We start from the raw sequence: 25,791 nt of genomic DNA on the forward strand, positions 1-25,791 counted from the left end.
TAAATGACACTGGCAGTGAAGGGGTTAACCAGTGGGTGGCAGTGTAGGGGTTAAGTGTTCCTAGGGGTGTGTTACTAACTGTGGGGGGGTTGGGCTTTCATTTAGTGAACACTGATCTCTGCTCCAATCACATGGAGCAGAGATCAGCGTCACTAGTTGCTAGGCAGAATGGAGAAATGCTGTTTACCCGGCATTTCCTCATTCAGCCGTCCCGTGAGACGATCGCGGGGATGCCCGCCGCGATCGAGTCCGCAGGTCCCGCGACCAGACTCACGGGGGTCCCAACCAGCGCGGGAGCGCGCCGCCGGCGCCGCGCTCCCGATGGCAGGGCGGCATTGAAGATTGGACGTACCTGTACGCCAGTATGCCTGCCCGTGCCATTCTGTCGACGTACATCGTCGTGCGCTGGTCGGGAACCGGTTAAATACCACCAAAAGAAATCGCTATTTGTGTGAAAAAAAGGACAAAAATTTCATATGGGTACAGTGTTGCACAACTGATTAATTGTCATTCAAAATGTGAGAGCACCGAAAGCTGAAAATTGGTCTGGTTAGGAAAGGGATTTAAGTGCCCAGTGGTCAAGTGGTTAAAAAAAGTAATTGTAAAAAAATTCTAAAAAATTTAATTGTAAAAAACTAAAATAAAAAAATACTGTTACCACCCTCCCCACCCTATCAACACCACCCACTGCCCCCATCCCCTCCCCTCCCCCAAAAAGCATTGTGAAAAAAATAAAAAACAAATTAAATTGTAAAAAAATCAATTTGTAAAAATAAAAAACTATGACACCATTCACTGCTTTACTGACACTGTCCAGTGCCCTACTGACATCGCTAAAGCAAAGCTATAGTCTGCTGCTCAATCCCACTACACACTGTGAGGATTCTGTATGTGCAGTTCCCCAGCCACCCTGGTGTCCTGTTTTCTGGCTCAGACCCTGTACAGTACACATGGTTTGCCTGGTGACATATTTTTCAGCTACCTTCTTCTAACTGGGCTGCAGCATCATGCGGGACATGTGCCTGTTCTCCAGGCTCCACTACATATGACCACAGCCTCACTGGGAGGAAAACAGAGCTGAGAAGAAACAGCAGCAGAGATCATGAAGTCTCTTACCAGGAGAGGGGATGTTGGCAGTGTTGTGTCGGTGGGAGAGCGCTCTGATCCTGCAGAGTGCCCGCACAGTAGAGGCTTAAAGCATCCAGCCCTGGACAATGGACATTGCTAGAAAGGCTGAGGAGAGGGGAAGAGGCGGAGTTGTGGGGCGAGAACGGACCATGCGGCATATGGGAACTGGGCAGAGAGAGAGGCAGAGCTGGCTTTAGTGGAACATGATCAGAGACTTGTGGTGATGGTGAAACACAGACAGACAGGTTACTAGCAGTCTGGAACTGTGATGATCAGAGGCGCAGGGGATGACACAGTTCTCCGCCGCCGCTGCACCTCTGACACTGTACAGAGGGACTCGGGAGCGGCTGCCTGTTGTGTTAAGACTGACTTAGTTACTGGCTGCAGAGAGAGGGAAGAGGGTCACCAGTGGCCGGGCGCCCTAGGCGGCAGTGTGCCCTAGGCGGCTGCCTATTCCACCTAGTGGTAGCACCGGCTCTGATTGTCAATCACAGCAAAATCACACCGTGTGTGGGGAGCCATTAAGCAATAATGGCATCGCAAATATCTCCTGTGTTTTGCCGCAATTCTGGAATCGTCAAAATCACACGATTATGCCCACGATTCCAGTACACTCAGGTGTAAATGCAGCCTTAGAGAATGAGGATATGCTGTAGATATAGTTTGAGACTAAGGACTTGCTACAGGTAAATTTGGAGACTAAGAGCCCGTTCACACATGGGCAACTCAGGATTTGACTTCAGGTCGCCCCTAGTTGCCTCAAGTTGCGCTACATGTAAAATGTAAGTGAATGAGAGCCGTCTTAATGCACACTACTGAAGTTGCTCTGACTTCAGAAAAGGTTCCTGTACTACTTCTATCCGACTTCTCTGCGACTGGTACCCATTGATTTCAATGGAATTCGCCTCCAAGTCGGATCTCCGTCTATATTGAGGCGACTCTCACAGAATAATCAGCTCTCGAGAGGGAACTCCCCACCAAATTTATTTAAAAAATCCGACATGGGTTCCCCCTCCGGGAGCATACCAGGCCCTTAGGTCTGGTATGGATTTTGGGGGAACCCCCCCAAGATCCATACCAGACCCTTATCCGAGCACGAAGCCTGGCCGGTCAGGAAGGGGGTGGGGACGAGCCTAGCAGCCCCCACCCCAAAGCACCTTGTCCCCATGTTGATGTGGACAAGGCCCTCTTCCCGACAACCCTGGCCTTTGGTTGTCGGGGTCTGTGGGCGGGGGGCTTATCGGAATCCGGGAGCCCCCTTTAATAAGGGGGCCCCCAGATCCCGACCCCCCCATGTGAATGAGTAAGGGGTACATCGTACCCCTACCCATTCACCTGGGGAAAAAGTGTCAATAAAAAACACAACACAAGTTTTAAAAGTAATTTATTAATCAGCTCAGGGGGTCTTCTTCCGATGTCGGGGGTCTTCTGACGACTTCTCCGCTCTGTTCGGCCTCTTCCGGTCTCCTCCGTCTGTCTTCCTTCTTCCCTCTTCTTTCTTCCCTCTTCTCCCTTCTTTCTTCTTCTGATGTTGACCCGGCGCTGTCTTCCGCTGTACTGGCTTGTGCGGCGTGCGCATCGACTTATATAGGCATAGGGCGTGGTCACCGGGTGATGTCACACGGTGACCCCGCCCACTTTATGACGTCACGTCCCGGGGCATGCTGGGACTGTGACATCATAAAGGGAGCGGGGTCACCGTGTGACTTCACCCGGTGACCACGCCCTATGCCTATATAAGTCGCTGCGCACGTCGCACAAGCCAGTACAGCGGAAGACAGCGCCGGGTCAACATCAGAAGAAGAAAGAAGGGAGAAGAGGGAAGAAAGAAGAGGGAAGAAGGAAGACGGACGGAGGAGACCGGGCTCCTCCGCTAGTAAAAGAGCTCCAAGAAGACAGCGGAGGAGCATAGGAGAAGATGCCGGAGAGCGGGAGAAGAGGCCGGACACCGGGAGAAGAGGCCGAACAGAGCGGGGAAGTCGTCAGAAGACCCCCTGACGTTGGAAGAAGACCCCCGGAGCTGATTAATAAATTACTTTTAAAACTTATGTTGTGTTTTTTATTGACACTTTTTCTCCAGGTGAATGGGTAGTGGTACTGTGTACCCCTTACTCATTCACATAGGATGGGGGGCCGGGATCTGGGGGCCCCCTTATTAAAGGGGGCTCCCGGTTTCCGCTAAGCCCCCCGCCCGCAGACCCCGACAACCAACGGCCAGGGTTGTCGGGAAGAGGCCCTTGTCCTCATCAACATGGGGACAAGGTACTTTGGGTTGGGGGGCCGCAGGGGGCCCCCCTTCCCCAAAGCACCAACCCCCCATGTTAAAGGCACGTGGCCTGGTATGGTCCAGGAGGGGGGGCGCTCGCTCGTCCCCACCCCCTTCCTGACCGGCCAGGCTTCGTGCTCGGATAAGGGTCTGGTATGGATCTTGGGGAGGGGAGCCCATGCCATTTTTTCGGCATAGGGGGTTCCCCCCAAAATCCATACCGTTTTTTTTTTATTTGGGGTGGAGTTCCCACTTGAGAGTTCATTCTCTTATTGGCCACGGCCAAAGTCGCCTTGCCTGGGGCGACTTTAAAGTCGTGTTGTAAGTCGCCCCAAGTCGTGTTTACAAGTCGTGTCCAAGTTGCCTACAAAAGTCGCGTTGGAAGTCGTGTTGCTCCTGTGTGAACCGGCTCTTAGGACATACTACAGGTATAGTTGGCTGCCAGGGACGATTACAGACTGGAGTTAAATGACAGGAGATCGCTGCTTCTTCACAGACCAATGATCCCACATTCATGCTCCTTACTTACCCCTTAAATAACTGTTACCACATCCAGTGCCAATCCTGACCTCCTTGGGGCCCTAAGCAACATTTTGCTAAGGGGCCCTCTACCTGACCCATGATTTCATGAAGCTATGTAAACCATTTGCCATTGCCACACAGTTACACCTGACACTTCAGTGCTCCCAATACAATCCCTCCTTTAAACCTTTCATGACTAAGCCTATTTCTGACATTTGGTGTTTACAAGTTAAAATCCATATTTTTTGCTAGAAAATTACTTAGAACCCCCAAATAATATATATATATATATATATATTTTAGCAGAGAATCTAGAGAATAAAATGGCGATTGTTGCAATATTTTATGTCACACTGTATTTGTGCAGCGGTGTTTTAAACACAACTTTTTGGCAAAAGAGAAATTAATAAATAAAAAAAAAATAACAGTAAAGTTAGCCCAATATTTTTGTATAATGTGAAAGATGTCACGCTTTATAATTGCACGCACTCGTGGAATGGCGACAAACTACGGTACCTAAAAATCTCCATAGGCGATGCTTTACATTTTTTTTACAGTTACCAGGTTAAAGTTACAGAGGAGAATTATTGCTCTCGCTCTGACGATCACGGCGACACCTTTACATGTGTGATTTGAACACTGTTTACATATGCGGGTGCGACTTCCATATGCATTTTCTTTGCTGCGCGAGCCCGTGGGGACGGGGGAGCTTTTAAAAATATATATATATTTTCTTATTTATTTTATTTATTTTTATATAATTAAAATGTGTTTAAAAAAATAAAAATTTTGATCACTTTTATTGCTGTCACAAGGAATGTAAACATCCCTTGTGACAGTAATAGGTGGTGACAGGTACTCTTTCTGGAGGGATTGGGGGTCTAAAAGACCCCCAATCCCTCCTTTGCACTTCAAAGTATTCAGATCGCTGTTTTCGGCGATTCTGAATACTGTATATTTTTTTAAAACCGGCGCCATTGGCAGCCGAGTAAACAGGAAGTGACGTTGTGACATCGCTTCCGTGTTTACAATCAGGAGACTGGAAAGTCTGTCCCTAGCCACTGGAAGTGGCGGACCGAGGATTAGGTCTCCCGGTGGGATGGGAGGCCCGGTCAGAGTGGCTGGAGGCGGCAGGAGGGGGGACGTCCCCTCGTGCTCCATCAGGATAACAGCCAAGCAGCTATTAGCCGCATTGGTTGTTATCCCTGGAAAGCTAATCGCCCGTTCTAAACAACGGTACTGGGATGATGCCTGCAGCTGCGGGCCTCATCCCGGTATAACCCCCGAAGGCCCAGTGGAGCTCAGGGAGCAGAGCCGATCCGCCCTTGGGGTCCCCCCCCATAGCGGGGCCCTACTACACATGTAAAGTTTTTTTTCATTCAATCTAGTGAGCTGAACAAAAAAAAAAAAAACTGAGAGGGCGTCATACTAAATATGCGGTGTTAGTGTGACGATCTCCCACACTGAACTATTGTGTTCTGACAGGGGGATCCCCCCCACCAGACCACACTGATCAGCGCTCACAGCCACTGGTTTCCAGCACTGATTGACTTCTGGTCAGATGCTGGTTTTCAAGCATGTGCCTTTGGCAAAAACTGGCCCCTGTCCAACAGGCAGCTGTACACACTGTCTGAATATCTGCTAGTTCCTGCTGAACCGGCTGATATTCGGTTTTTGTGTACCCAGCATTAGTCAGGTTTGAACAAGCAGGTATTTTGTTTGTTTTATGCTGTGGACTTGCTATACAAAACCATCCTGCATTGAACTGTCTTTGTTTGCTGAATTGCTGCATAAAAGTGCATAAAAAACCTGTCTGGACTGTTCCTGGGTGGCCACTGGCCATAATAATAATTTAATCACACTAGAAATACTGTAATATATATCCATGGGATTCAAGGAATTCTGTTCAGGTGCCCATGTCCACCAAGCTCTGCCATAAAAATAAACTTGTATGTAAGAGGATGAGCATACCCCAGATTTGTATCAAGCCCAATAAAAGTTTATTACTGGTTATAGGATACAGTCAACAAGTCTCACAACTCCACTTTCATCAGAGCTGGGGAATAAAATAACATAAAATCATTATACATAGGAATATGGCAGAACACACAACCTATTGAAAACGTATTGTGTGTGAAATCTACATCATATATAAAAATAAGGATACAGGGAAATCTAAAATGGTCTAATACTTGTAGCACCCTCCTAGCATAGGATGCTAGGTAAATTTAGTTTTTGGCTTCTTCTGTAATCAAGGGATTAGGCATCCTTTGTCCTTGTCTGTTCAGGGTTTCACAGACTGGGGGTTTGATTGCTTCTCCCTGCCTCAGAAGAAGCTTCCAGAGCTAAGGAAGAGAGATGAAAATAATCAGCCTGAATATTTAGCATACTCCAGCCAATCCCTGGAGAGGAGTCTCTAGAAGGGGGCTAGAAAGGTGATAAATAGCCTGAAGCTCTGGAGAGCTGGGTTCCTTCTCCACCAGAGGATTCCAGAGCCCTCTCCTCACTTTAAGCAGCCAATGGACTGTGCAGTTTCAGGACAGAGGGCTTGGATGGATCTCTTGGGAAGCTGGCTGAAGGACCTCATCACAAAGCATCTAGTCTGGAGAAGTACTGACTCACTGGACTGTGTCTGGAGGAAGCTGGAAGGTGGCAGGTGCCCAGAGAATTGATTCCTGTGACTGTGCAATGTTCTGGAAATTGTGCATAGGCGCAAGATAATCAGGTGACTCTGAAACTTGCCTCATAGTCCCCAGCTGTGAGGTCTTTGTCTGTTCAAAAAGTTACCACATGGTCTTCAGCTATGGGGGTTTAGACTGTCCAACATTCACATTTACTTAACGAGAAGATTTTCCTTTAATTGCTATATTGCTATATGCTAATCATTTTGGAGTATCCAATGCCCTAATCCTTCTCCTGTTAAAGTTTCTTCAAGCAGTAAATCTTAAAGTAAAGGCATCCCCTAGACTGTGTTGTTGGAGTTGGTATGAATGGACAGATGCTTGCAGTGGTGGACAGCCTCTGTATTTTTGGGGAAGAACCAGTTAATACCAGCAGTTCCTAAAGGGGTAGCCCTAAATACCATTGGAAATATAGTGACCAAAGCCCTGAAACAATAAAAGCAATAACTACGGAAGCTCAGAATATTATATACAATAATAAAATTCCATGATCAAATTACTCACAAATCAATAAACTAAAACAAGCAAAAAGGCTATAAGTGAAACCTTTGTTTATCAGGAGGTAGTCTCAGATAATCTCAATAATTGCATTTAAACATATATCTTCTAAAGAGAACAAAGAGATTTATACAAGAAAAGAAATAATGATAAATGAATTAGCAGTTCAAGACAAGCACTGTGCAGCAATCTCTCAAATTGCTAATTCTCTTATCATTATGTCTCCTCTTGTCATAATCTCTTGTTTGCTCTTTAGAAGATATATAATAATGTTTCCATTCTTTTTCATACTATTTTGACTACTCCAGGGACTCTTATGCCGCATACACATGAGTGGAATTTCATTCAAGCTTGGCTTGTATACACACAGTCACACAAAAGTTTGCTGAACTTTCAACTGTCAAGAACGAGGTGACGTACAACACTACGACGAGCCGAGAAAATTTAGTTTAATGCTTCCGCGCATGCGTCAAATTGTTTCCGAGCATGGGTAGGAATTGGTACAGACGATCTGAATTTCCATGCACTCAATCTTTTGCTGGCTGGAATTTTGCCAGCAAAAGTCCGATGGAGCATACACACGGTCGCATTTTCGGACCAAAAGCTCTCATCAGACTTTTGCTGGCGGAATTTCTGAGTGTATGGGGCATTAGAGAAAACCTGCCTGTCCGAAAACCCATAGTGGGTCCAGCACTTCACCAAATGAAAATAAAACTAAAATAATTGCAGAGCCCTGTAACAATAAGCTTACATTTGTGGGAAGGCTTCATAATTTGGGACAAAGCCTAGCAAAATGTGCAATTAGATACCTGATGGAAAGATTACATGCAAAGAAAATATTTTAAATAGTTTGTTGAGGGAAATAATTTTTAATACACAACTGAACTGTCCAGAATTCCCATAGAAAGAGTCATTCAACATTCCCTTTCACCTAACATAGGAACCTACAGACTGATAGACGACAAATAACACAGTAAATGCCCAATAACGCAAGTTTGCATTTTAAAATACATTGTATTTGGGAATGTTGTGTGCAGCCTAATAATACAAAGAATGTGTTTTTTTTATTTATTTTGGTAATAGTGGATCTTTAATATTTTCTGGAAGTGGACTTTTAAATGCATTGTAAATGTTCCTACCCGCACCTTGTATTTTTCACCTGTATAAGATATGCATAGATCATGTAGTTTCATTGTGTCACTTGATAGCCTGTACACAAAGCTTATAGTACATTCCTTTTGTCAGCAATTTCTGTTTAATATCCGTTGGAAAAGGCAATGTCCTGAATGCTTAAGACAAACACTTTTTTTTTTAAACTCTGAAAAATACTGACACATTTTTTGCTAACAACCTCAAGTATCACAGAAACCCATTTTACATACTAAAACAATCAATATTACAAATTAAACAATATTAAAAACTAAAAAATATTCCTAGCAAGCAATATGATTTAGCTTTATAGGTAGAAACTGAAATGTTGTCAAGCAGTACACAAAGAGATGGGCGAAGGAAAAACATAACAGAGTAGTAAAATAATGCGATGTTGGCAAAAGCATAACCCTGTATATCCATATCCACATGAGACAATTCACATGTTGCAAATGACAGTTAAAGGTAAGCAACATCTTGCAAGAAACTTCTAGTGGCCACTGACATGTTGTAAAGAATTATTAGAGGCTTCCAATATGCTTGAAGAGACTACTAGGGTCTGTCAGCACTAGGGATGAGCTTCGTGTTCGCCCGTTCGGCAAATTCCGAACGTTATGGGCCGTTCGCACCAAATTCGTGTGGCGCTCACGGCCCACAATGCACTGCGATGGCGCAGTGCATTGCTGGCTCATGCTTGGCCAAGCATGCACTGTGACCCCACATGCTTGGCCAATCACAGCGCCGGCAGCGAGGAGAGCCATGATTGGCCACAGGCAGGATGCCTGTGGCCAATCATAGCTCAGGCTGTGTAGTACACGCCCCACACTATATAAGGCCGCCAGCGCTGCGGCCTTGTGTAGTGTGTTGGCATCTGTAGCAGTTAGTGGGTGTTCTGTGTACCTTCAACACAGTATACACCGATCGTTATCGGCCGATTTTTCGTTCTTGCTCTTCTGTAGTGGTTGTTGTCTGCATGCCCTGACCGCAGTATACACCGCTATATTCACCTATATATCTAGCGATATATCTATCTTTTATAATAGAGCTGTCAGTCAGTGTTAGGAGATTGTGCGTGCTGTCTGCGTGCTCTGAATGCAGTATACACCACTATATATACACCTATATAGCTAAATATCTTGCTCGTTTTAAATAGAGCTTTCATTCAGTGTTAGGAGATTGTGCGTGCTGTCTGCGAGCTCTGAACGCAGTATACACCGCTATATCCACCTATATAGCTAAATATCTTGCTCGTTTTAAATAGAGCTTTCAGTCAGTGTTAGGAGATTGTGCATGCTGTCTGCGTGCTCTGAACGCAGTATACACCGCTATATCCACCTATATAGCTAAATATCTTGCTCGTTTTAAATAGAGCTTTCAGTCAGTGTTAGGAGATTGTGCGTGCTGTCTGCGTGCTCTGAATGCAGTATACACCGCTATATCCACCTATATAGCTAACTATCTTGCTCGTTTTAAATAGAGCTTGCAGTCAGCGGTAGGAGATTGTGCGTGCTGTCTGCATGCTCTGAAAAAGGCGGACGGCAAAACAAATTATACAGGGGTGATAACCCTTCCCTATGTTTTCCAAAAAGCATAAAAATATTTTTTTTGACTGGAGCTACACTTTAAAAATGTACCGGTTGAAAATTACAAACAGATTCAACTTAACACAACAAACCTACACAGTCCCTGTCTTGTTTGCACCGCCTGTATACTGCTGTTCTGAGTATATAGGGCATGGGGGCCACACGTATTTCCTTTTTTTAATATGGGTACGGGGTTCCCCTTAATATGCGTAAAAGACCCAAAGGGGCTGGTAATAGGCAGGGAGGGCTACCCATGCCATTTTTCTGAATGATTTTCAACCATATTGCAGGAACCAGATATAACATTAAAACCGCAAGCAGCTTTAAATGACGTTATTTCCGTTAAATGTCATTTTGTGCAGGGACTGTTCTAAACACGGGAAACACATGGCACTTCATAGGCATACTACAGACACCCCCCAGGCGTGATATTTAAAAGAATATTTTGCTTTTTTTTTCACTTTAATCCTCATTAAAATCAGTGCTCTCCGCCAAAACGGCAGTTTTTAAAAGTTTTTTTTGCATTGACCCATGTCCCCTGGGGCAGGAGCCAGGTCCCCAAACCCTTTTTAGGACAGTATCTTGCATATTAGCCGTTAAAATTAACACTTTTCATTTCGAACGTTCGAGTCCCATAGACTTCAATGGGGTTCTAACGTTCGTACGAATTTGGGGTCCGTTCGAAAGTTCTGGTGCGAACCGAACCGGGGGGTGTTTGGCTCATCCCTAGTCAGCACAATAAAGACACAGTTAATGTCTACCAACATGTAAAAAATACTAGAGATCACTAACATACTGCAAGAGTTGACTAGAGACAATCACTTCACTTCCAGGATGACTAGAGAGCACCAAATATGGTGAAGGACACAACTAGCGAGAACCAACATGTTAAAATTGATGACGAGAGATCACCAACATGCTAAAAGCAATGACTATGATCGTCAACAGCCTGAAAGAGGTGACACGCGATCACCAACATGCTGAGTGAGATGACTCAAGGCCATCAATATTCTAAATGAGATGACTAAAGACATGCTAAAAGTGATGACTAGATATCAGCAACTGTCAGAAACCATGAATCGGACTGAGACAGAAGTACAATTAAATCACACTTGTTTATTAATAAAAATAAAAAGGTAAATAGAAAAAGCAAAGTCAAGCATAACCAGAGTCCAGTAACCAGATCGGGTAGTCAGCCAGTCCAAAGTTCAATAACCAGATTGGGTAATCAGCCAGGCCTGAAGTCAGGGATCCAAATAGAGCAACTGCAAGCAGGATAAGGAGCCAGGAGGGATGTCAGAAAGCTAGTCTTGAAACAAACCGCAGGAGATTGTTCCTTGTGATGTGACTAACACGAAGGCAGAGGTGAAGTGAGCTGGAAGGCTTTAAGTAGGCAGGTCAGACGAGCATCATCAGGAAAAGCTGGTAACTGTGGAGAGAGAAGAGGGCTGGCAATTAGCCGACAGCAATTAGCCCAGTGTCACGTACCTAGTAGGCGAGCCCGGAATGCAGGGAGCGGCCCCTCGTATCCCCTGGCTCAAGAACCCCTGGAGGTGGTAACAGGGATTCAAAAGTTCAGAGGGCACAAGTGCCTGGCAGGTAGAGGCAGGTCCGAATAGTCAGCAGCACACAGACAGCAGGTAGATAAGGCTGATGACAATCGGCTGGTGACGGCAGGCACAAGTGGATAGGCTGGCAAGCAGATGATCGTCAGCAGGGACAGCAGGCACAGGAAATCCGAACGGATTGGCAGGAACAGCAGAGTCGGGTACAGGCCGGGTCGGCAGCAGGCGGTCAACACAGTACAAGGGGACGAGGCAGAGACGTGGTCAGACAGGCAGGTAGTCGAAGGCAGGCAGCAACGGATCGTGGTCAAGAACAAGCCGGGTCACAGGAATCTAGGCAACGGGTAACAGGTAACAGAATAGCAGAATCTCCGAACACGCTGTAGACTGGACAGCAAGAAGGGAATGGAGCAGAGACCTTAAGAAGCCTTTAGGGCGCCAAAACAGTCGCACGACGAGTCAGCGTGCCCCCGCGAGTGGCCGTGCGCCCGTTCGTGACCCCGCGCACACGCGTGCGCTCGTTCGTGCCGACGCGCACCCGAGTGCGTCCGTTCGCGCTAACGCGCGTCAAAGGGGAACAACGGGTTCTCGACAACAGGTTTCGTGGGTAATTCTCCCGTGTGCGACCGGGACGCCAGGACGATCGTGACATTGCCCCCCCCCAAGGGGCAGCCTCCTGATGCCCAATTGAGCCATCTTACTCGGGTGGGAGTTCTTAAAGGCACGGATTAGTCTCTTTGCGTGAATGTTGGATTCTGGCTCCCAGGAGTTCTCCTCAGGTCCGTACCCCTTCCACTTGACTAAGAATTGAATCTGGTTCCGTCTCTTCCTGCAGTCCAGTATGGATTCAATCTCAAATTCAATTTCCCCATCGACCATCACGGGTTCTGGAGGACTGGTAATTCTGTCAGCGAAAGGATCCGGGACTGCAGGCTTGAGTAGTGACGCGTGGAAGACTGGATGGATCCGGAAGGATTCAGGAAGCTTGAGCTCGAATGCCACATTATTCAATTTCCTCTTGATCGGGAAGGCACCCACAAATTTCGGGCCCAACTTCTTGGAGGGGCAAGACAGTTTAAGATTCAAGGTGGACAACCAGACCTGATCCCCAACCTTGAGATCCAGCTCCCCCCTTCTCTTTCTGTCGAACACTTCTTTGTTGTACTCCTGTGACTTGATCAGGGTTTCTTGCAGAAGTTTGTTATTTACTTCAAAGAAGTTAAAGTTCTCCTGTACCGCTGGTACCGAACACTCGGGGAGATTGCCAGACAGGAATAGTGGGTGGAAGCCAAAGTTCGCAAAGAATGGGGATTGCTTGGTGGCAGAGTGGACTGTATTATTGTAGGCGAACTCAGCCAAAGGCAGAAGCGAGACCCAGTCGTCTTGGGAAAAGGACGAGAAACAACGTAGGTACTGCTCCAGCGTCTGGTTCGTCCTCTCGGTCTGGCCGTTGGTCTGCGGGTGGTAGGCTGAGGACAGGCAAAGTTCGATTTTCAGAGCTCCGCATAGCGCTCTCCAGAACCTTGAGGTGAACTGCACCCCCCTATCAGATGTGATGTTGGCGGGAATGCCATGGAGTCTCACAATCTCCTTAATGAAAGTGTTGGCTGTCTCTGTGGCTGAGGGGGTGCCCTTCATAGGCAGGAAGTGGGCCATCTTGGTGAGCCTATCGACTATGACGAAAATTGTTGAATAATTCTCCGAAGGGGGTAGCTCAACGATGAAATCCATGGAGATCATCCTCCATGGTCTATCAGGAACAGGCTGTGGCTTCAGCAGACCCCAGGCTCTTGACTTGCTGCCCTTACTCCGAATACAGGTGACACAAGCCTCCACATATTTCTTGCAGTCGTCTTTCATTCGTGGCCACCAGAATGTACGTCGGAGTAACTCCAAAGTCTTGAATACCCCAAAATGGCCGGCCAATGGGTGGTCGTGACAGGAGGCCAGAACCAGAGTCCGAACTTCCTGGGGAACAAAAATCTTGTCCACATGCCACACAAGGTCATTACTGGATGACAACGGGATACCGGATGGAGGTGTTGTGCCTATGGAAGCCTGCTTAACTTGAGACACTAAGTCCCCCTGGAGCAGAAGAAAGTTCCCCGTAGAGAGGATGGTATCTGTGGATGGCAGACTCTCCTGCTGACTGTACATGCGGGACAGGGCGTCAGGCTTGGTATTCTTGGATCCGGGACGGTAGGTGATATGGAATGAAAACCTGGAGAAGAAGAGTGCCCACCTGGCCTGACGTGGTTTCAATCTCTTTGCTGTCTTAAGGTACTCCAAGTTCTTATGGTCTGTATAAACCAGGATCGGGTGGGTGGCACCCTCCAGAAGATAGCGCCACTCCTCGAGTTCAGACTTTATTGCCAGTAACTCGCGATCACCGACATCGTAGTTCTTCTCCGCCTCCGACAATTTGCGGGAGAAGAAAGCGACCGGGTGAAGTAAGGACTTGGGCCCCTGCCTCTGGGAAAGTATCGCCCCAACTGCTATTTCCGAAGCATCCACTTCGAGGATGTATGGTAGAGCGGGATCGGGATGTTTTAAGACGGAGGCCGATACAAACAAATCCTTCAGGATCTTGAAGACCTCTTGCGCCTCAGGGGTCCATCGGAACTTCTGACCCTGTTTGGTCAATCCGGTAATGGGAGAGATGATAGAAGAGAATCCTTTAATACATTTTCGGTAAAAATTAGCGAACCCCACAAACCACCGAACCCCCTTTTTATCGGAAGGGGCAGGCCAGTCCTGGATTGCAGAGACCTTCTGGGGATCCATCTCAATCCCTCTTACGGAAATGACCAGGCCAAGAAACTGGATGCTCTGCCGTTCGAAGATACATTTTTCGGGTTTAGCATACAAGCCGTGAAGACGGAGACGAGTCAGGACCTTCTTGACGTGTTCTCGTGGTCGGCTAAAGTGGGGGAAAAAATCAGAATGTCATTGAGGTAAATAATTACAAATAGGTCAAGGTAGTCTCTAAAAATGTCATTGACAAAGTGCTGAAATGTAGCTGGGGCATTACACAACCCGAACGGCATCACAAGATATTCGAAGTGCCCAAAGCGGGTACGGAAGGCAGTCTTCCACTCGTCACCCCTCCGAATACGGACGAGGTTGTAGGCACCCCAAAGATCCAGCTTGGAGAATATCTTAGCAGAACCTAGTCTCTGAAAAAGTTTGGGTACCAATGGCAGGGGGTAACGATTCTTAATGGTGATCTTGTTCAATGCCCGATAGTCCACACATGGGCGTAGGGAATGGTCCTTCTTTTCCACAAAGAAAATCCCTGCGCCAGCCAGGGAGGTAGAAGGTCGGATGAATCCCTTCTCAAGGTTATCATCCAAGTAGGATCTCAGGGTACTCAGTTCAGACTCGGATAGAGGGAAGATTCTTCCGAAAGGGATCTCTGCCCCAGGAAGTAGTTCAATAGGGCAGTCATATGGCCTATGGGGTGGTAAAGTTTCGGCCCCCTTTTTACTGAAAACATCTAGGAAATCATGATAGTCCTTGGGTACAGCTTGCCGGGTTTCAGCGTCTGCTTCCAAACAGAGGAGGCCTGAAGAGTCCCTGTTAACAGCTGGGCAACAATGCTGGAGGCAATAGACCGAAGGGAACTCAATCATTCCAGTGGCCCAGTCGATGCGTGGGTTGTGTGCTCTCAACCAAGGCATGCCTAGAATGATGGGGAACAAGGGAGACTTAATGACATCTAGACATAAAAATTCCTGGTGAGTCCCGGCAATGGTAGCAGATAAGGGGGTAGTCTCCTGAGTCACTGGTCCTGATTCCAGGGTAGACCCATCGGCCAGGAATACCGAAAGCCCCTTCTCTCTAGGTCTAAGGGGAATCTTGTTCTTCAGGGCGAAGGACGAGTCTACAAAGCCACTACACGCCCGGGAGTCAATAACTGCGTGGGTTGGGATAGTCCTTCCTGGAAGCTGCAAAAGAACAGGAACAGCCAGGTGAGAGGTATTATCAGACAACACAGGTGAGGGAACAGGTGGGATGAAGAGGCACTTACGCATCTTAGCTGGGCAAGTGCGAACAAAGTGTCCTGGTTCTCCGCAATACAAACAGAGGTTACCGGCCCGGCGACGTTGACGTTCCTCTGGAGTTAGGGATGGACGGAGTAGCCCCAGCTGCATAGGTTCCGGAGGATCCAGTGTGACTGTGGCAGGAGCAGAAGGAGCTGGGTGAGCGGAGCTAGGCACCCGTGGCAACATCCAGACGGGGCGAGTAGCTGCGGTGGAACGCTCTTGGCGGTGCTCTCTCAGACGTCTGTCAATTTGGACCGAAATGTCTATCAGAGCTTCCAAAGTCTCGGGAATGCCTACACGTGCCAGTTCGTCCTTCAGAGGCTCAGACAGACCCATGCGGAATTGCTATCGCAGGGCTGCATTGTTCCAGTCCGTGTCAGCGCTCCAACGTCGGAATTCCGACACGTAATCTTCCACAGGCCTGCGACCTTGTTGCAGGGCGTGTAAGGCTGCCTCTGCAGTCGCAGCAAGTTGGGGGTCCTCGTAAAGTGTAGACATCGCCAGGAAGAAGGTGTTTAGGGTGTCTAAAGACGGATCCTTTCGTTCCAGTAGACGGTGTGCCCAGGCCTGAGGTTCGTTCGTCAATAGGAAAATGACGAACCCCACTTTGGTTGCCTCAAGGGAGAAGGTCCTCGGTTGCAGGGCAAAATAGAGCTCACAGGAATTGCGGAAGGCTCTGAACTTATTCCGGTCGCCCGCAAATCGTTCCGGAGTTGGGACCCTGGGTTCGGGTGGCATCATCACTACTGATGGTAGGGCATGGGCCCCTGGGGCAGCTGGCGAGGTAGCAGATAGCGCCTGGACTTGTTCTTCCAATCTGCCATAACCTTCCTGTAGACTCTTTACCGCCTGGGTAAGGCCAGCCAGGTGGCGGCAGAGCTCGTCCATGGGGGAGGCTCCCTGCGCAGGCTCGGACATGGCTGTCCAGTACTGTCACGTACCTAGTAGGCGAGCCCGGAATGCAGGGAGCGGCCCCTTGTATCCCCTGGCTCAAGAACCCCTGGAGGTGGTAACAGGGATTCAAAAGTTCAGAGGGCACAAGTGTCTGGCAGGTAGAGGCAGGTCCGGATAGTCAGCAGCACACAGACAGCAGGTAGATAAGGCTGATGACAATCGGCTGGTGACGGTAGGCACAAGTGGATAGGCTGGCAAGCAGACGATCGTCAGCAGAGACAGCAGGCACAGGAAATTCGAACGGATTGGCAGGAACAGCAGAGTCGGGTACAGGCCGGGTCGGCAGCAGGCGGTCAACACAGTACAAGGGGACGAGGCAGAGACATGGTCAGACAGGCAGGTAGTCGAAGGCAGGCAGCAACGGATCGTGGTCAAGAACAAGCCGGGTCACAGGAATCTAGGCAACGGGTAACAGGTAACAGAATAGCAGAATCTCCGAACACGCTGTAGACTGGACAGCAAGAAGGGAATGGGCAGAGACCTTAAGAAGCCTTTAGGGCGCCAAAACGGTCGCACGACGAGTCAGCGTGCCCCGCGAGTGGCTGTGCGCCCGTTCGTGACCCCACGCACACGCGTGCGCTCGTTCGTGCCGACGCGCACCCGAGTGCGTCCGTTCGTGCTAACGCACGTCAAAGGGGAACGACGGGTTCTCGACAACAAGTTTCTGTGGGTAATTCTCCCGTGTGCGACCGGGACGCCAGGACGATCATGACACCCAGCCCAGAGAAGGAAGGGCTAAGCCAGCCCTGACAGCAACATAATAAAGGAAATTACTAGAAATCACCAACATGCTGAAAGAGGTGACGTGAGACCACCAACATGCTGAAAGAGATGACTCAAGACCACCAACATCCTAAAAGAGATGAGTAAATACCACCAGTGTGCTAAAAGTGATAACTAGAGATCACCAAAATGATAAAGGAAATGACTATAGATCACCAATATGATAAAGGAAATGACTATAAATCACCAACATGCTGAAAGAGGTGACTCAAAACCACCAACATTCTAAAAGAAATTACCAAGGACATCCAATATGCTAAAAGCAATGACTATAGATCGTCAACATGCTGAAAGAGGTGACACGCAACCACAAACATGCTGAAAGAGATAACGCAAGGCCACCAATATTCTAAATGACATGACTAAAGACTACTAACATGCTAAAAGTAATGACTAGAGATCATCAACATAATAAAGGAAATTACTAGAGGTCACCAACATGCTGAAAGAGGGGATGTGAGACCACCAACATGCTGAAAGAGATGACTGAAGACCACTAACATTCTAAAAGAGATGACTAAAGACCACCAACCTGCTAAAAGTGATGACTATAGATCACCAACATGATAAAGGAAATTACTTTATACCACCAACATTCTAAAAGAGATGACTATGGACATCCAATATGCTAAAAGTAAGGGACTAGAGATCACCAACATGCTGAAAGAGGTGACGTGAGACCACCAACATGCTAAAAATGATGACTAGATATCACCAACATGATAAAGGAAATCACTAGAGATTACCAACATGCTGAATGAGGTGACTAGAGACCACCAGCATGCTAAAAGAGATGGCCAAAGTTCAATATCATGCTAAAAGTAATGGCTAGAGGCCACCAACATTCTAAAAGAGTTGACTGGAAACGACCAACAGTACATGCTAAAAAAGATGACCAAAGACCACCATGATGCTAACAGAGATAACTAGAGACCATTTACACACCACAAGAGACAATTACAGACCACGGACAACTAGAGGTCACTGACATGCTACTAAAGACAAGTAGAGACCGGCAACAAGTAAAAGGAGATAGCATGACTATAATTAATAAAAGCAAAATTTCTGTGCTTTCCCCAAATAATAAACATTAAAAAAAAACTAATAAAGATAAAATGGCAGCTAGCTCATAAATAAAATGCATGCAACGTCAAATCAATAGCAAAGGAGTGCCTAATTAAACTTGTGCAAATATGAACATGTGAATGTCATACCAGGAAATATACAAAGCATACATCATAAATAAAATATAGTCCATAATGGGTGTTTAATCGTGGACTTATAGATTTTTTATGGACTATATTTTATTTATGATGAATTTTTTGTATATTTCCTGTTATGACATTCACATATATTTGCGCAGGTTCAAACAGATGATCCTTTGCTATTGATTACTTTATAACTACTGTGGATGCCAAGGGGAAAGCCATAACGTTGCCAGAGTCCCGATTTTATTGGTGATGCATCGCATTGACTTTCTTTTTCATGCCAGTTCTAAAAGAGGCAAACTTCTTTTGTCTTAACATACAAGGACTGTGGGGACTAGCTAGGTAGTGTCAGGTCTCAGAAAAGATGCTTTGGGTCAAGATTACCTACCGGTCACCACACTTGTATAAAGGGCTTGTTCTTCAACGCTTTTGCCACTAGGTGGTGAAGGTTTGCATAACAGGTTGGACTATTGCACTCAGACATGCAGTGAATATATTGGAAAGAAAGTGTCATTTAATTTTCTTTTGAAGTGAGGCTTTGCTTCCGTAGTCACACATTTTGTATGCTTCTGTTTTTGTTTGCTTATGTGTTTCGTTTCAGGAAAGCAACAAAATCTTCTATTCAGCTACTGGAGAGTGGGTGGTTTAGAAAATGGGAGTTATGTGTTATGTAACTTGTTTGCATGTAAAATTATTCTAATGTGTTGAGTTTTTGTTTTACCTTCCCTTTTCCCTTCCCTGCCCAATTCTTGAGTTCAGGTACCAGACTTTCAGGACTGAAAGTCCTTATTTTTTTTTTGTCCAGACGATGGGGACATCGTCTAATGCGGAGGGGGGAGTATGTAGCGCCTTGCTCCTGATGAGCAGACGCTATTGTTTTTTTTCAGATTTAATTGTCTGAAGCTGTAGTTTGGCTCAGACTAATTTCTCTAAATGTTCTGGTTTCTGTACCAGTCCAGCTGGGTTGCACTGATTCCCACCTAACCGTAGGTGTCGCTGTCACCGTCGGTGGGTGTGGAACAGCAGCAGACTGGATGCATTCAATGCCACCTCTTGCTTGCAAATGGTTCAGTGGGTGTGGTTTCCCTGCTGTGCATTCTGGGAGAGGGTATTTAAGGTCAATTTTTTTTGTTTGTTTTCCGGGGTCTGTGATCCCAACCCCAGGGCCCTCCTGGCCTGGGGTCTTTGTCGCATGGTCTTGCTCCTCGGGGACGGCTGGCCCAAGGCTACTCAACTGAGAGTGTAGGCCCAGGAATGTTTTGGGGCCTACTGATCCAGGGGTGGTCCTGTGCTGTCTCGCCTGCGGAGAGAAACCAAGAAAAGCTGGAGGATCCAGGGGAGGACTTTTCCAGTGGTGGACCGAGTGCAAAGCTGGTGTCTCTGGAGGAGCCTGGAAACTCGGTTTGAGGACGCAACCCAGATCAATATCCTTACAGTATCGCCGGGTTGGTTGAAAGAATCTGGTACTGTATGGTAGTTCTTCCTAAAAAACTCTTAAAAATTTCTAAGGTCAGTTAACAAGTCTGTGGCAGAGACTTTGTTTGGCATCTCATCGGCTGCTAGATCAAGTGAGAGGGACCTGTCTGGTGACTGCTGGATCCAGTCTGTGGAGCTGTTTGTTCTCTGGATCTGACTAATACCTCTAACCCGCAATTACTAATTGCCTGAACTCCCCCTTATGCTCTAACCCTCTATTGAAGGACTGTGTCTTCCCTTTGGTGTTACCCCTAAATAAATCTTCAAAAAAGACCACGTGTCTGATCTATCATCATTTGGGCTACTTTCCCCCGGACTCCCCTAAGATGGAGAGGCAAGCAGGTGAGGTAACGGTAAGCCCGAATAAAACCAACACCTCCTTCGGGGGTTAGTGCTACACATATAATGACACTCCCCAGCAGTTCGCATATGGCAGTGGGAACCCGCAATTGATTCGCAGGGTTCTCGCATTGCACAACTGTGAAACACCCCTCAGTGCTGGTGTTGGCAGGTGTTGGGGGGAAGGTCACCTTCTGGTGCATGTGTTTTCCCCAGTTGTCAGAGCAGTGGGGTAAGCAGACATCCCCGGGTGGGGGGGAGGGGGTTAAAGACAATCCCAGCTAGTGACTAGAAGACACTGAGCAAAATCTTACCGCACCAGTGACATTGGTCCCATCATGGCTATAGGATGGCACTCTCCTCCTCTTAACTCACTGAGCTCGGTTACCATTCCATGTTGCCAGCACACAGCACAGACACTTCCTCATCCTGGGCTGCAGGGCCGTTTTTAAGGCAGGGCAAAAGGGGCAGCTGCCCTGGGCCCTGTCATTGTTGTGGGGCCCAAAGCAGCTGCCTCATACTTGGTAACTATCCCAGTTTAAATTCCCTTGTTCCTTGAGGTTTTAGTCCCATGTTGTGTCCTGATATCTTAGTGTGAAGTTCTGTTACTAATGCTGCCCAGCTCCACCCTATTGTTGTGTACAGATGACTCACCTGCATACTCCGTGTTTATATGTAAATACCGACATTGATATGTAAATAGTGAGGGCATTGATATGTAAATAGAGGCAGACCAACAAGATTCATATGTAAATAGAGGCGGTATTCATATGTATATCATTCCCCCCTGAGGTCATATCCACAATCACCTATACTGAATGCTGCCCACTGGGGAGGTGAAGGGGCATGCTTTAAAATCTGCACTGCACTGCCACTGAGCCCAGGAGTCCTAGGATCCCTAGGACTTTAATGTCTATTAATGGGCCCCTCATTTCCCCAGTCCATGGTGTGCAGGCAGTGATGAGATGATGTGCTGTAACCTCTAGCAACCAATCAGTAAGCAGTAATGATGTGCAGTAACTATAGCAAAAAAATCAATGAGCAGTACTGATGTACAGTAATCTCTATCAACCAATCAACAAGCAGAAATGATGTGCTGTACCCTCTAGCAACCAGTCAGTGAGTGGTAATGATACACTGTAACCTCTGGCAACCAATTTAAATCGCTATCTGATCTGATTCAGTAAACTGATTTTGAGTCTTGCTGCTTTTTATTATATGTCTCAAAGCAGGTGGAGAGCGAAACTGCATGGGGGGGCAAATTATTATTTTTTGCCCAGGGTCCAATCAATATTAAAGACGGCCCTGCTGGGCTGTTCTCAACCCTCCTCTCCATTCAGGGAATGGCTCATAGCTTCTCCCCAGCCAATGAGAACAGAGGGGTGTAGACTGTGGAAGGTAAAGTGGAAGCCTAGTACTGGAACGTGGCTCATGGGTCGTAAAACTGTAGTATAATGGGTAAGGAAATATCTAAATTCAGGCCATTATTTTTTGTGTCAAAAAGAAGTATCATTCTTAGTTCAAAAAATTTCCTTTCCTGGTTCTGAAATTCCCTTTAAGAGCTAAAATATTGAGGTCTTCTATAGTGTGATGCGGTTGTGAGAAGTGATGTCCCACAGGTGTGCAGATACTATCTTCTTTATGTTCCTTGGTATGTCTGTGCAAATTCATCCTCGCTTGCAACTTCTGTCCTGTTTCACCAACATAAGATCCTTTGCTACACCTTTTGCATTGGATGAGGTACACAACATTACTGGAGGTACAACTGTATGATCCAATGAAATTGAAGGTCCCATTTGAGTATGTGACACTTTTGGATAGATCTGGTTGCAAAATTTGCAGCGTTTTTTATTTCAGGGTTTGCTTCCATTTTTTGTGACTTCATAATCAGAGTGATGTTTCCTGCTGATTAGTTTGTGTCTGAAGTTGGGTGGTTGTCTGAAAGCCAATATTAGGAGTTGTTGGAATATTTCTTTCAGAGTTTCATCCTCTGTTATAATGGGTTGCAAATCTTTGATTATCTTTTTGATCCCTTCTAGTGCTGGGTTGTTTGTTGTGACAAGAGGTACTCGGTTATTTGTTTTTTTCTCTGTGTCCGCTAGAGGCCCACCTTATGTATGGAGAGGCTCTGCTGGGGACACTGGATGTATGGAGGGGCTCCACTGGGGACAGCTGATGTAAGGAGGGGCTCTGCTGGGGTCGCCTGATGTAAGGAAGGGCTGCGCTGGGGACATTGGATGTAAGGAGGGGCTCCACATGGGACACTGGATGTAAGGAGGGGATCCGCTGGGGACACCGGATGTAAGGATGGCTCAGCTGGGGATACTGGATGTAAGGAGGGGCTCCACTGAGGACACTAGATGTAAGGAAGGGCTCCCACGGGGACACAGGATGTATGGAGGGACTCCGCTGGGGACACCTGATGTAAGGAGGGGCTCCATTGGGGACACCTGATGTAAGGAGGGCTCTGCTGGGGACACCTGATGTAAGGAGGGGCTCCGCTAGGGATACAGGATGCAAGGATGGCTCTGCTGGGGATACTGGATGTAAGGAGGGGCTCCACTGGGGACACCTGATGTGAAAGGGGGCTCCGCTGGGGACACCTGATTGGCAACTATGATATTGTAGTGTCTAGGAAGTTGACATGTGTGTTTGAATAATCCATTTTTAGTTTGATAGATGGGTGAAAAGTGTTGAGCAATGAGAAAAAAAATAGAAATTTTCTTTACCCTTAGTCCATATCATGAAGATATCATCAATATAGCTATAATATCTGTATGGCTTTTATTGTATGCTGTTCAGGAATTTGTACTCCAGGTCAGTCATAAATAAGTTAACATATTGGGGTGCCTTTTTACTTCCCATAGCATTACCCATACACTGGAGATAGATGTATTAGTTGAACGTGAAGTAGTTGTGTGTAAGAATAAATTTGATGAGCAGTGTAACATCCTCATCAGTGTATTTGTGGTTTGGTGAGGATGATAAGAATCTGTGACAACCCATCCTTGTAAGGGATGTTACTGTACAGAGATTCTACATCCATAGTGACTAGTAGGGATGAGCTTGATGTTCGGGTCAAACATAAGTTCAGCTCGAACATCGGGTGTTTGCTTGTTCACCAAAGAGTGAATATTATGATGTGTTCATGGCAAATTCGAACACCGTGGAAAGTCTCATAATGCACTGCGAGCTAGCAGTGCATTGTTGTATGATGATTGGACAAAGCATGCACCTGACCTGCATGCTTTGTCCAATCACAGGGCCCTCTGCTAAGAGAGACATAATTGGCCAAAGGCAGGGTACCTTTAGCCAATCATGGCTCATGGGGGCTAAGTCCACGCCCCACACTATATAAAGCTGTAGTGTTGTTGGTGTGGAAATAGAGATAGCTTGATTTAGATTATTCAGGCAGGTTATTCAGTTTGTGGCAGTGTATTTGATATATATATATAGACAGTCAGTCTAGTGTATATATATATATATATATATATATATATATATATACTCTGCATTTAGCATAGACTATATATTCAGTGTTTACTCTATATTGAGTCAGTGCAGGCAGTGTATTTATATATATATATATATATATATATATATATATATATATATATATATATACTCTGCATGCCAGTGTAGCCTATATCTATAGTGCATTCTGTTGTGTACTGTTTCTAATACACTTCAGGTGGTGTACACAGTGTACACAGACTCTGCACTCCTACGCTCCCTGTCTGCTCTACCGGGGGGCCTCGAGTCAGAGGTGTAAGAGAGGCTGTCCACTGCATTTCAGGTTCTACCGTCAGGTACGTGACACTGGGTTTTGAGGATGGACCCCTGGCCAGAACTTGCTCAATATGCAATTGAGCTACTGGCCTGTCCTGCATCCAGCGTGCTTTCTGAACGTACATTCAGTGCTGCTGGAGGGTTTGTAACAGTTCAAAAAGTGTGCCTGTCAACAGACTCTATTGATAGGCTCACATTCATAAAACTGAATCGGTCTTGGATCAGCAGCTATCAAGCACCTGATTCTGATCTAACAGATTGAATTTGCTATGGATGTGTGATCCCTTGAAGACTGCCTATGCTAACTATCCTATTCCTCCTTAATCTTGATGATGCTAGCTTCCAACAATATTTTTGGTTTAGGGCACCACCACCACCACCCAAGGCCCAATTATTTTTGTTTAACAGGGGCATGTAATTACAATTTTTGATATAATATTTCACAGCAGGGCCAGTTTTTGCACCCAACAAGAGTATCTGTAAGGGGTTACAGTGTTGCGGCACCAACCACCACCACCCAAGGCCCAATTGCTCTGCCCCTGTTTAACAGGGGCATGTACCGTATTTATCGGGGTATAACACGCACCAGCGTATAACACGCACCCCAAGTTTAGGAGGGCATTTTAAGGAAAAAAGTTTTAGGAGGGAAGTTTAAGGGAAAAAAAACTTACATTTAAATGCCCGTCAATGCAGCCTTATCAGTGTGCATCTGCAGTCTTGTCCATCATTGCAGAATGATCAGTGTCATTTGCAGCTTGCCCCACGCTGTTTGCAGCCTTGCAGAGTGTCATTTGCAGCTTGCCAGTGTCATTTCCAGCTCGCCCAGCGCCGTTTGCAGCCTTCCATGTTTAAATATCCCGCCGCCGAGACAGACCGAGCGAGCGCCGCCGAAAAATACCGAGCGGCGGCGAAAAAGACCGAGCAGTCTGCTCGGCTCCGCTCGTAGTCAAGCCTCCCTGCTGTTTCTGGAGCGAGCGCTGCCGAAAAAGACCGAGCCGACTCTACTGTGTATTCCGCTTGGCTCGGCTCGCAGTCCCGCCCAGTATGGCGCTCGGTCTTTTTGCCTCACAGACAGTGGGGATCGGCGTATAACATGCACCCACGACTTTCCCCCGATTTTAAGGGGGAAAAAGTGCGTGTTATACGCCGATAAATACGGCAATTACAATTCTTGATATAATATTTCACAGCAAGGCCAGTTCCTGCACCCAATAAGAGTAACTGTGAGGGCTTACAGTGTTGAGGCACCGACACCGCCACCAAATCAGTGGTGTCTTGCAGGAAACTCGCAGTGCTTATGACTAACAGTTTTAACATGTTTTCTACAAGGCCTGAGATATGTTCAATAAGTGTATTCATACCTTATAATTATAATGGGTCTACCTGGAATTCCTTGCTTGTGAATCTTGGTCAGCATGTCGAAGTCTCCAATTTTTGGATTATCTGGAATTGCATTGATAAGTTCTGAATGTAGGTGGCTTGGTATTGGCCAACTGCCTCTGGGCCTCTTGTATATATTTGTCCATCACAACAACTGCTCCCCCTTTATCTCCTGGTTTGATGGTTATGGCCTAATTATTGCACAGATCGGTACAGCTCTTCTCTCCAATGGTGAAAGGTTGTATAATATTTTCTTTTGCTGGGTAGATATCAGGGATGTGACTCGCAGCCTGAAGCTGTTAATATAGGTGTCCAGTTTGGGGTTGCGTCTTTGTGGAGGTGTGAAGTTGATGTTCTTTTTCTTTTTGTTGCATCCTATTGTCCTAGGATTCCTTTCATTACTGTTTCATTACTTTCATTACAC

The sequence above is a fragment of the Lithobates pipiens genome, unplaced genomic scaffold (assembly GCF_037356315.1).
Source record: "Lithobates pipiens isolate NorthernLeopardFrog02 unplaced genomic scaffold, aLitPip1_a1.2 Scaffold_18, whole genome shotgun sequence".
NCBI lineage: Eukaryota > Metazoa > Chordata > Amphibia > Anura > Ranidae > Lithobates > Lithobates pipiens.